We start from the raw sequence: 13,419 nt of genomic DNA on the forward strand, positions 1-13,419 counted from the left end.
GAAGACATGCTGCAATAAAAAAAAAGAGACATAAGTACATAGAAATGTATTGAAATTTCAGCCAGACATTAGGTTTTTCATACTTACATTGGTGCAGCTTGTGCTGTGTGTCCACTCGTGAGCAATCCTTAAAGTATTGTGGAATCCCAGTGCCCACACCATTTTATCACCTTGGTTTAATTTTTTTTTTTACTGTCTAGACCACATTTCAGTCGTGTTTATCTTAGAAACGCATGCGCATAAAAACGCAAGCGTGCGCAAGACCATGCGCACGCATGCGCTCCCATAGGCTCCAATGTGGTGTTTTTGCGCATTCCGTGCGCAAGCGTGCGCATGCGTTTTTTTGACTAGACAGGGCAGAACCAAAAATGCAACATGTTGCGTCTGACGCGCCTGGCGCGAAAGACAAAAAAACGCATGTGCACGAAAGTATGCGCAAGTATGCGCAAGACCATGCAAGTATGCGCAAGACCATGCGCACGACATGTTAAATATAGGTGCGCACGATGCGCTGCGCACAAAAGCGCAAATGTGAAACCAGCCTAATACAGATCCACAAACACAGTCCACAGACACCCAGGCCCTTTGCACATGAAACACAGGATGGACACAGCTTTCCTCATAGCTTACCTCTTCTTCCCAAGTACTGCAGTCCAGGCAATCACAATCTAAGGTCACAGGAGTAATCCAACAGGGATAACTTTTATTTTTTCTTTGTAAGATAAATGAGGTAGAAGTAGGTAATTGGAGAAAATACAATAGAAACTTCCTGCTCTTTCCCTACTCTTATTTCCAGCTGTCAGTGTCAGCCACAGTCCACAATCAGAGGTAGGGACATCTCACTTGCCGGAATCTGGATGCTTATAATCCCTTTGGCGGGGCACTCGCACAGTCCTGTGCCCACCTCACTGCCCGTGGATCCCGAGACAACAGAATCTGTCCCCTCCTTGGATCTGGCAATGTCCCGATCGTGGTTGCTTGTCTCCCATGGGCAGACGTGCCCGGTGTACTGACTGGAAGCAGCAGCTTCATGCCGCTTCCCTACTGCTGGCCTAGCCCACCAAATTAACCTGTGCTGGCCCTGCCTCTAACACATATAGGAGCATTGTAAGGGTACAACATTAGGGCATTGCAAACACAGTACTCTAATACAGACATCATATTAAAAAGCATAACAACAGCAGACATTATCCATTACAGTGCATTACAAGTTAACACAAATACACAAGGCAATAGGAATGGAGATGTTACTACTACCGGGTACACCGTCTGGGTACTGAACCAAGTGCATATAGGAGAGAGGGGGAGCAACGGGGTTCTCCGCCACCTCCTTACACAGCTATGGTTATAGAGATTGTTGCATCATTTTGTGTCTAACTTGTATAACTTGGAATTTATTATGCTAAACCTCTCATAATTGTAAACTTAAGGCTGGAGTAAAGTGGGCAGTCATAGGATCTTTGTTGATATATTAGCTTTATGCCTTTATACATAAAATGATCCCATTTTATGGAAGAAAACAAAACTTAAAGGGATTGTCCGGCCTTAGACTACAAGTCTGCAGTCAATCCAAGTGACTGTAGATTTGTGAATCCTCACATTGTATGCACTGCATGCTGTAAGGATTCTCTGTTGCCAGGAGTGGGCGGCAATATGACTGCAAGTATGCGATAGTCACTTTCTGACTAGATGGGCATGGATTCGCTCAATGCAATACAATGATTTAAAGTAACTCTAAACAATTAATATTAGTAATCAGGCAGATCAACGTTCAAGCAAAGATAACAATCATTTTGGAAAAAATCTTTCTCTATATCTAACATTAATGTTACTTGCACAAATGTGGTGCCTCCAGTTATGGGAGCCACCAAACAAGTTCTCTCTGTGCAAATCTCGCCCTAGCTGGAGTCACTGGGCTTTCCTGCTACACCACAAGTCTCTCTCTGATGTAGTCTATCAGAGCCAGTTTAGAGTCCCATGCACCAACCGGCCCCCTCTCAACCTGTGCCCCTAATTCCAGCCGACCCCGATAATGTAGAGGATAGCTAGAAGTGATGGCCCTGCTCACACGCACTGTCTCTCGCAGGCGTATCCCACCTGTTGCAGTCTCCTCACAGATCTTCTTGGCTTGACTGCTGACCGAAGTCGTCTCCTAAAATCAGAAAGGAGTGGACTAGGCCTTGGCTCTTAGCGGGCGACATCTGGTCTATTGAGCTTTACTGGCGTAGGGCACGAATCCTGGTCCAGACTAGCTCAGGCAGAACTTGGAGTCCTTCTAAGCAGAATCTTTGGCTTTGTCAGGTGATGACCAACACCTTGATGGCGTAGACTTTCTGCAGAGGTCTTATTACGCTGGCCTCAGCGGCATCCCTTGAGCCTGTCTGCTCCACTTTATTCTCAAGAAAGTCCTTCCTGTCACCTGATCAGGTCCAGCACATGAAGTCGCTCCCCCTACAAAGCTTCCAGCACAATTTGGTTCCTTTTGATTTCGCCTGGCCAGCAGATGGCAATCTCTTCTCATTAATGGCACATCCTGCAAGGGCTCTTCAGGGATATCACGACTTCTTATTACAATATCACTGATTCTTATTACATATGGATATTACAGTAAATAATTGCGATAACAGCCACCTCACAGTGCCAGCACCAGACAATTCCCACAGTGCACAATGAGCTCAATGTAAGGAATCACAAGTCTGCAGTCACATAAGGCCGACTTGTAGCTGAAGATCGGACTTTTTTAACTTTCTAAGTCCAGAAAGAAAGAAAGACCTCACTCAACGAGCTGTTGAAAGTGTCGCTGGTTTATTGGCACATGCGATACATGTCGGCCGGGGGAGTGTTACCAGGAGTGGAATAAAAGCTGACACACCACCAGAGATTACAGGGTAAAAGCGGTGCCGTCCGCGTTTTGCTTTCTCATCTCTTGCAACGTTTTTAACTTTCTGATGTGATTTATAAAATGTGGATACAAGGAAACAGAAAGTAGATTTTTTTTTTTAGAAATTATGGATAAAGCTTTTTCCTCTGTTAATCCGCCCCAAATTTTGAGCACACACAAGGATAGTGTAAACAAAGGAGCTTTGTGGTTTGATATGTCACTATAAGAGAAAATAATATTTTTCAGATAAGAAGTGTTTTTTCATATGATATGATTTTTTTTACAGGTATGGGTAAATTAGCATGTCCTGTCTGTATCAAAAACTCTGTAATACATTTCGTATTTGATCACCACTTTTGCATGTTTTTAGTTTGGCGGCTTAATTTTGATTTGTCTCAAGAAAGTAACAAACCTATAAAAGGTATGTAACATTTTACATGTCCAAAAATGGTCATACAGACTGTTCCAAGATATACCACTCATACTGAGGTTTGATTTTTTTATTAAGAAAGACACCTGAGGATAAAACAATTGAATTAAGATAAGATTATAGGAAAGAAGTGTCACAGACCAGTGGAGTAATATCATAGAAAATGCAAATCTTGCTCTGTGTGATTGTCTCTTTGTATGCTGTTATAATTATAGACATGCAATCAATGTAATTGCTGATGCAGAATCTTGTTTATTCTTTTAGGTACTGAAGAAAGTGACGTTATATGAACCATATCTTAAAAAGATGCAAATCTGCAGTATAAGTGAAATGAGTATTGTTTAATATTCATCTACAAGCTGCTGACTGATTAGATGTTGCTATGGCTGCAAGGCCTATTTTGCAGAACTATTTTATTTTACCTAGTAAAAAATATGGCTTATTGTATTAAAAAAAAACTAATGTGTTAGAAAAAAAAGAAACTTCTATGACACGTGTCTATCACTGGTTGAACAATAAGAAACAGCTCGAAATTAGATCGTACAGCAATAGCCCTGTAGCTACTAAACAGATCAATTGTAGTATGGACTTTTTTTTGGATAAGTCAATAATACAAACAAATTCCAAAGGAGTGAACAGAGAACATGTATGTGATCATCAAAAGAGGTCTTAAAAGTAAAAAACCTTTATTTAACAGACAATTGGTTATATGGTGGCACTGTAGAAGGTGGGTGCCCACATATCAATAAAAACAACAGATATAATAAGTATACATTAGGTTAAGGTTTTTACTTTTTAGATCTCATTTTGTCCTGACCCCTTTTTTTGACCACATGTTTGGTGTTCTCTCCTTTGGGTATATAAATCTTCCAAATGGTCTACCGTTCACTTTCTAGCTGCTATGTCAGTATTATATTTTGCTTTGTATGTGTTGTATACATTTTTCTACAGTTTGACATATATCATCTTCTCAGTCCAGAATGTGCTCTGTTAATAGTACAAACGAGTAGAAGAAATTTATATTTCAGCTCAGTCATTGTTTGCAACAGTTGTAAATTCTGTGGGAGCGTCATGAGTTTTAATGAACAATATCAGCATATTTGATCATATCATTATGTGAAAATTATTTGCATAAAACCCTTCCCAAAAGTGGTCTTCTTTTGGGCGGGCTTGATGATTGAACTTAAACATCCTTAAATTACAAAACAAGATGTTGGCAAGTATGGTCACTGAGGGATCAGGTTATATGCTGCCCATAGAAGTGAATGGAAGGGAGAGGAGTAAAAAGAAAGGCGAGGATTAAGCAACTGCAGGATTAGTGATGGAGGAGAGACACAGCGTCAGTGTGCTTTTTTCTTATAAAGTATGTGTATTATCTTATTGCTGATCTCCAAGATATACCATAATGCCCTCCATGGATGTGTGGCTTCTGAGACTATGCTATTAAGAAGTAGGGGAGCAGGGACTCCATTTCTCTGTGTTCAGTGTATGTAAGACATCATAACACTTAGTTTGCACCCCTGAGTTCATAGACAGCTGACAATTAGATATGTAGTAAAAAGAGTAATGAAATAATAATTTCACATGCACGTCTTATTATGGCCAGAAGCAGTGCTCATGTATATACACAACAACTTAAAATGAAAAGCTATAAAATTGGTAATGCTGGAAAAAGTGCAGAATTCAATTATTAAAGTGGAGTTGAATTCTGGAATTTAAAAAAAAATTTGCATTATCCTGAACAGGGCCACCTCCAGGTTTTCGTGGGCCCCGGGTGAATAGTCTCAGTTTGCGCCTTTAACATATACCATAATTCATGATGCACAGATATGAGATATACGTATAGTACAATGCCAAAAATTTCAGAAACAGGTGAGTCCTCACAGCTCACAGTGCGTGCACTGGGGGGATTCAAAAGTCTGCAGTCAGAGTGACTGCAGACTTTTCATTTTATACCGGACACTATAGTCCTTCATAAAGTATTTTGGGCACCACATAGTCCTCCATACAGAATAATGGGCCTCATTATTCTGTATGGAACATTATATGAGCCCCATAAAATGCTCCATACAGACTAATGGGCCCTATATAATGCTCTATACAGAATAATGGGCCTCATATAATGCTCCATACAGAATAATGATCCCCTTATAATGCTCCATACAGAATAATGAGCCCCATATAATGCTCAATACAGAACAATGGGCCCCATATAATGCTCCATACAGATTAATGGTCCCTATATAATGCTCTATACAGAATAATGGGTCCCATATAATGCTCCATACAGAATAGTGGGCTCCATAACATGCCCTATACAGAATGTGCCCCATATAATGCTCCATACAGAATGGGCCCAATATAATGTTCAAAACAGAATGGACCCCATATAATGCTCCATACTGAATGGGCTCCATATAATGCTCTATACATAATAATGGGCCCCATATAATGCTCCATACATAATAATGTACCCCTTATAATGTTCCATACAGTATAATGGGCTTCCTATTATGCTATATACAGAATATTGAACCCCATATAATGATCCATTGAGAAAAATGGACCCCATATAATGCTCTATGCAGAATAATGTTCCCAATATAATGCTTTCTGCAAAATAATTGTCCTCATACAATGCTCCATAATGGATCCCATATAATGTTGCATACAGAATAATCAGCCTCATATAATGCTGCATACAGAATATTAGGCCCTATATAATACTCTACACAGAATAACGGGCCCCGTTTAATGATCCAAAGATAATGGGCCCTATATAATTCTTCATATAGAATAATAGGCCTCATATATTGCCCCATAAAGAATAATGGACCCCATATAATGCTCTATAGAGTAATTGACTACATATATTGCTCCATACTGAATGGGCCCCATATAATGCTCCATACCTTATGGGCCCCATTCAATTATTCATACTGAATGGACCCCATACAATGCTGCATACAGAATGGGTCCCATATATTGCTCTATACTGAATGGGCCCCATATAATGCTGCTTACAGTATGAGCCTCATATAATGCTCCATACAGAATGGCCCCATATAATGCTCCATAGAGAATGGGCCCCATATAATGCTCCATACAGAATGGGCTCCATGTAATGCTCCATACAAAATAATAGACCACTTATAGTGCTCCATCATACAGAATGGATGCCATATAATGCTCCATACAGAATGGGATCCATATAATGCTCTATGCAAAATAATCAACACCATATAATGCTCCATACAGAATAATGGACCCCATATAATGCTACATACAGAATAATGGACCCATATAATGTTCCATACAAAATAATGGGCCCCATATAATGCTCCATACTGAATAATGTACCAAATATAATGTTCAATACAGTATAATGGGCCCCATAAAATGCTTCATAGAGAATGATTGACCCCATATAATGCTTCATACAAATAAATGGGCCCCATATAATGCTCCATACAGAATAATGGGCCTCATATAATGCTCCATACAGAATAATGGGCCACAGATACTGCTCCATACAGAATAATGGACCCAATAAAATGCTCCATAAAGAATAGTCTCTATACAGAAAAAGATAATCAAATACTTACTTCTCCTCCTTCCCTGCTGGCTGCAGCTCTGATCTCCTCAGCTTTGGTGTCTTCAGTCTATTCTAGCTCTCTGCATTGCTCAACACAGAGGGCATTCTATAGTGACATCATCATGCCCTCTGCCCTGAGACGTCAGATAGTGAAAAGAATCTGAAGAGACCGGACCTGCAGCCAGCGGGGAATGAAGAGAGGTGAGTGTTTCAAACAACTTAAAGTATGTGGGGGCCCAGCTCATGGGCCCCATAGTGTGCCAGGGTACCCGCTGGTGAACGGTTACCCGCTTTCTCAGTGCCATGACACTTGCTCAGGTGCGCTAGGTGGTGATACCGGCATTGCTCCTCAATACATTTGTTTTCCAATTTTCTTCATGCAAATTTAGAAAAATTGCAGAAAACTGTGGCTGCCATTTTGCTAAACCATGGACGGGCTGGCAAAAGACTAAGTATTAATAATAATACCTCACAGTTCCCCTGTCCTGCAAGCCTGCCATTTTGTGCTACACACTTTTTCTTTTTGCCTTTCCTTGTTCCCTCCATACTGGGGCTTTCCACACCAACTGATCCTCTGACCTCACTGAGCGCTGTCATGTTGCTCCAGTTGTTTTGACATCACAACAATACAATGTGTGTCGTCTGAGGCTTTGTTCAGTGCCTGCAGGGACGCACGCATTCACATCACTATGTGCACCAATGCAGCAGAGCACGCAGTGAAGTCAAAAGCCTAGTCTTGCAAGTTATCTCACAACCAGGTGTACAAAACTAAGTTATGTTTTTTTCAATAGATACAGTGCTCAGCATAAATGAATACTTCATACTAGCGATGAGCGAGTAGACTTGTTGCTCGGGTTCTCCCGAAAATGCTCAGGTGTCCTCCGAGTATTTCGGCGTGCTCCGAGATTTAGTTTTCGTTGCCTCAGCTGCATGATTTGCGGCTGCTGGACAGCCTGAATACATGTGGGGATTCCCTAACAAACGGGCTTTCCTCATATGTATTCAGGCTGTCCAGCAGCCGCAAATCATGCAGCTGAGGTGACAAAAACTAAATCTCTGAGCACGCCAAAATACTCGGAGGTCACCTGAGCATGCTTGGAAAAATCTCAGCAATGAGTATACTCGCTCATCACTACACCCTACAGATTTGTCAGAAAACCTTTAGTCACCTTTCAAAATTAATATTTTCTATGGGATACCATACTACAAATGACTCCCACAAACCATTGACTGCAAACAAGATTTGTTATTTTGCACATCCTAAAAAATGATTTTTTGTCCCAAATTCATTCAAAACCATGTTGCAAAAATGAGTACACCCCAATGAAAGTCTTAGGAGCAAAGCTAAACTTTAGACTTTAAAATTCTAGTTAGCCAGAATTCAACCACACATACAGTTAGGTCCATATATATTTGGACAGATACAACATTTTTCTAATTTTGGTTCTAGACATTACCACAATGAATTTTAAACAAAACAATTCAGATGCAGTTGAAGTTCAGTCTTTCAGCTTTCATTTGAGGGTATCCACATTAAAATTGAATGAAGGGTTTAGGAGTTTCAGCTCCTTAACATGTGCCACCCTGTTTTTAAAGGGACCAAAACTAATTTGACAATTGACTCCAAGGCTATTTCATGGACAGGTGTGGGCAATCCCTTCATTATGTCATTCTCAATTAAGCAGATAAAAGGCCTGGAGTTGATTTGAGGTGTAGTGCTTGCATTTGGAAGGTTTTGCAGTGAAGGAAGCAAGCGGTCAAAGGAGCTCTCCATGCAGGTGAAACAAGCCATCCTTAAGCTGCAAAAACAGAAAAAACCCATCTGACAAATTGCTACAACATTAGGAGTGGCAAAATCTACAGTTTGGTACATCTTGAGAAAGAAAGAAAGCACTGGTGAACTCATCAATGCAAAAAGACCTGGGCGCCCACGGAAGACAACAGTGGTGGGTGATCACAGAGTAATCTCCATTGTGAAGAGAAACCCCTTCACAAGAGCCAACCAAGTGAACAACACTCTCCAGGAGGTAGGTGTATCAATACCCAAATCTACCATAAAGAGAAGACTGCGTGAAAGTAAATACGGAGGGTTCACTTTATAGTGCAAGCCACTCATAAGCATCAAGAATAAAAAGGCTAGACTGGACTTTGCTAAAAAAAATCTAAAAAGCCAGCACAGTTCTGGAAGAACATTCTTTGGACAGATGAAACCAAGATCAACCTCTACTAGAATGATGGAAAGAGAAAAGTATGGCGAAGGCGTGGTACAGCTCATGATCCAAAGCATACCACATCATCTGTAAAACATGGCGGAGGCAGTGTGATGGCTTGGGCATGCATGGCTGCCAGTGGCACTTGGTCACTAGTGTTTATTGATGATGTGATGCAGGTCAGAAGCAGCTGAATGAATTCTGAGGTATTCAGAGCCATACTGTGTGCTCAGATCCAGCCAAATGCAGCCAAACTGATTGGTCGTCGTTTCATACTACAGATGGACAATGGTCCAAAACATAAAGCCAAAGCAAGCCAGGAGTTTATTAAAGCAAAGAAGTGGAATATTCTTGAATGGTCAAGTCAGTCACCTGATCTCAACCCAATTGAGCATGCATTTCACTTGTTAAAGACTAAACTTCAGACAGAAAGGCCCACAAACAAACAGCAACTGAAAACCACCGCAGTGAAGGCTTGGCAGAGCATCAAAAAGGAGGAAACACAGCGTCTGGTGATGTCCATGAGTTCAAGACTTCAGGCAGCCATTGCCAACAAAGGGTTTTCAACCAAGTACTAGAAATGAACATTTTATTTACAATTATTTAATCTATCCAATTACTTCTGGTCACTTTAAAAACAGGGTGGCACAGGTTAAGGAGCTGAAACTCCTAAACCATTCATCTAATTTTAATTTGGATACCCTCAAATGAAAGCTGAAAGTCTGAACTTCAACTGCATCTGAATTGTTTTGTTTAAAATTCATTGTGGTAATGTCTAGAACCAAAATTAGAAAAATGCTGTCTCTGTCCAAATATATATGGACCTAACTGTAAGTTTAATTGTTTATTAACCAGGAGCCCAGTAGACAGTTGACTATAAAAGGGTGTTGGTTAACAAATAAAAACCCTTCCGATTTCATGTTGTCAGCAATGGCACCACATGGAAGAGAAATTCACAAGACCTGGGAAAGAAAATAATTTCCTTACACAAGTAAGGTGAAGGTGACAAGGTCAGCAAAGCTTTACTTATCAGTCAGAATACTGTAACAAAAGTGATATAAAAATTTAACAAAGATTGAGCTGCAACCTTGTCTCAGAGATGACCAGGCAGACCTTGGAAGTCAACACCTAAACAAGAGCATCTTCTAACTACAAGGGTTGAAGAAAATCAACTAGCATTTCACTGCAGTTAGCTAATGAAAGAAAAAAGTCAAAGTTTTCTTGAAGTTCAGTGCTCAACTCAGTTCGAACCTGGAATAGAGGATATCAATTATGTCCCTGTACACGATTGCAATTACAGACTCTGAGGCAAGACTAGCTGGCAATGCCCTGCCGGACTGGAGGTCACTGGCTTATACAGAACCCTGCATGGAAATTGTGGTTTACTATATAGAAGCATCTGTGTGCAATATAGGGATAAGCCAATTTAACACTATAGTGGGATCTTGACAGTCTGGAGGGACCTCTTTAAATTAGGGGCATTATTAAGATTAAAGAAAAGATAGTGACATTGAGTTTGTGAGCAGCTGATCATGTTCGCCACTATTTGTTGAGACTAATTGGTTATTAAAATTGTATGAGGATAATCTAGCCAAAGAATTGACCATTACATGGCTAAAATATTGCTAAGCATTAAATACAGTATTTCTAAGACTGCGGAAAGCTTCTCTGAATAGCTTTTTCCCATATTATTCTAAATCAGTAGGAAATTAGCATAAAGATAATATGGTCTAATAATTGACTATTACTTGACTCAATAATATGTTGTGAAGCGTATAAATTAGTTGCATTATTAAGTTCGAAGCGGAAAAAAAACCTTCTGAGCTGCTATGCTGTTCACTGATCATTAGTCTACAGAAAAACAGAAACAGCTGTTGGCTATAAGTAAGGCTAATTCATACTTCATTGTAAATCATTTCACTTCTCTGCAAATACAGAAGACATCAACTTCCATTAAGATGGATTTGTATTATTGTTTCAGGTGACTTTTAAAAATAAACTGTTGTGTGTGTATATGAGGAAAAATATTTTTCTGGCCATTATGTTAGCTATTAGTGATGAGCAAGCTCTAAAATGCTCGAGTACTCGTTACTCGAGTTGAGCAAATCATAATATTTGGGTGCTCTCCTCGAGTAACGAGTCTAAAAATTGCGGAAAACAGTGTAAACAGAGCTGAAATGGCATGGGAACAGCATGGGGAAGACCTCAGCAAGCATTTCTGAATCCCAGGTCGCTGCTGAGAACAATGTTGAGTATTATGCCACTTTTACGGACTGACAATAAAACGTGCAAAACTACCCTTAAAATGGATTTGACTGGAAAAAATATTAAAAAAACATTCTTCCAACAAAAATGACTTGTAAATAAGAGAAAAAAATGCTCTTCCACACCTTGGGTTATGTTCACACAGAGTGTTTTTGCACATTTCCATTTCTTTCATTAGTGAAAAAAACATTCAACAGAAAATGTAATTTTATAATCTTAATGCCTTATCTGGCCATTTGATGTGTGAGACACCATCAGACACATTGAAAGTCACAGTTTGCCATCACTATTTGTAGAGTGCCATCAGGCGGACCTTTATAATGGTAGAGGGCCAGCAGGTGTCTTGTAGACAGATGAGTCCAAGATAGAGCTTTTTGGTAAAGCACATCAGTCTACTGTTTACTATAAAAGGAATGAGGCCTACAAAGAAAAGAACTCCTAGCTCAACATGACGTTAAATGGATTGTAACCTTAGACACAATGACCCCAATTGGTTTGAATGAATAACTCAGTTTCTCTGTTTTCTGTTTCTAGAGATGTCTGTTGTTCTCCATTGCCCTGATTTTGTAAACTAACCCCTTCATACATTTTGTTTTAATCAGTAGTTATTTTTAATTGTGTTTGCTCATTTATTTTATTATTTTTTCTTAATTTCATTGTAGTCTGTTATATTGAAATGGTGCCCTTTCCCCTTTCCTGACCATGGATACCACCTTGATTTGCTTGATGTGATCCACATTACTCTGATAAAAGAAAAATCAAGCTTGGATCCACTTCAAGCATTGAGGCATATTTACACCTCAAGGATGGACAGTACCTGTACCTCTTTATAATTGTTTAAAGCATATAAATTTGTATTATGCATGTTATCACAAGCAGTTAGGGTATTTACTAGTTATTATCTAATATATAAAGCTCAACGTGGGTGTGTATGTGTAGGGTTGAGCAGGTTCGCAGGATGCAGTGACGAGACACTAGACGAATAGTGGTTTTCGAAATCACTTTTATATACTTTAGCCGATGGCCTTGGCTGAACAGAACAAGAATAAAGAACAACACAAACAGTCCGCGCAGGGACTCAACAATCTTAACCAAGTATAGTATCACTTAGCCTTCCAGGGACTGCTGGTTTCGGTAGCGTGGCCGCGTTGAGGTCGCTGAGGCGGCTGTCCTGAGGAAAGTGATGTCGGTGGGGGCAACAGGCCCTGAGGAAAATAATACCGTTGGGGCGCAACAAGCCCTGTAGAAAACGAGGACGTTGGGGCGCAACAGGCCCTGAAGGAAATGAGGACGTTGGGGCGCAACAGGCCCTGAAGGTAATGCTGCCGCTGGGGCGCAACAGGCCCTGAAGGAAACGCTGCCACTGGGGCGCAACAGGCCCTGAAGAAAACGCTGCCGCTGGGGCGCAACAGGCCCTGAAGAAAACACTGCCGCTGGGGCGCAACAGGCCCTGAAGAAAGCAATGCCGTTGGGGCGCAACAGGCCCTGAAGAAAGCGCTGCCGCTGGGGCGCAACAGGCCCTGAAGAAAACGCTGCCGCTGGGGCGCAACAGGCCCTGAAGAAAGCAATGCCATTGGGGCTCAACAGGCCCTGAAGAAAGTGATGGAGGTGGCGCGTGGTGATGACGCAGTTCCCTAGAAGGCCTGTAGCCGTCCTTTACCAAGGAGTCTCTTCCTAAGCCAGGGTAGCGAGCCTTTTATCCCGCCTGTGACAAGGTGGCGTATCTTGAGGCGGATGATGGCCGGGTCGGCGTGATGGGGGAAGGCTGGGGGGAAGGGCCCAGGTCTCTGTGGCCAGGTTACCGGTACTCATGGCCACAACCTGATGTATAGTTCCCCTCTCTCCAAGGCGGGGGTTAGCGGGGATAATTCTCTCAGAACGGGAGCGGGGAGCAGTCTCTGGGAACAGTCTCTCACGTCTCTCTTGTCGGTAAATGTCCAGCTTTCTCTTCGCAGGCTCCTCTCGGTGCCCCTGCAAGTCATCCTGCGTCCTGCCTTCACTCCCTCTCTTCCCCAACTGCCACTTCAGCGCGTCCCCT

This window comes from Dendrobates tinctorius, unplaced genomic scaffold (assembly GCF_039654945.1).
Source record: "Dendrobates tinctorius isolate UK_male_01 unplaced genomic scaffold, ASM3965494v1 ptg000030l, whole genome shotgun sequence".
NCBI lineage: Eukaryota > Metazoa > Chordata > Amphibia > Anura > Dendrobatidae > Dendrobates > Dendrobates tinctorius.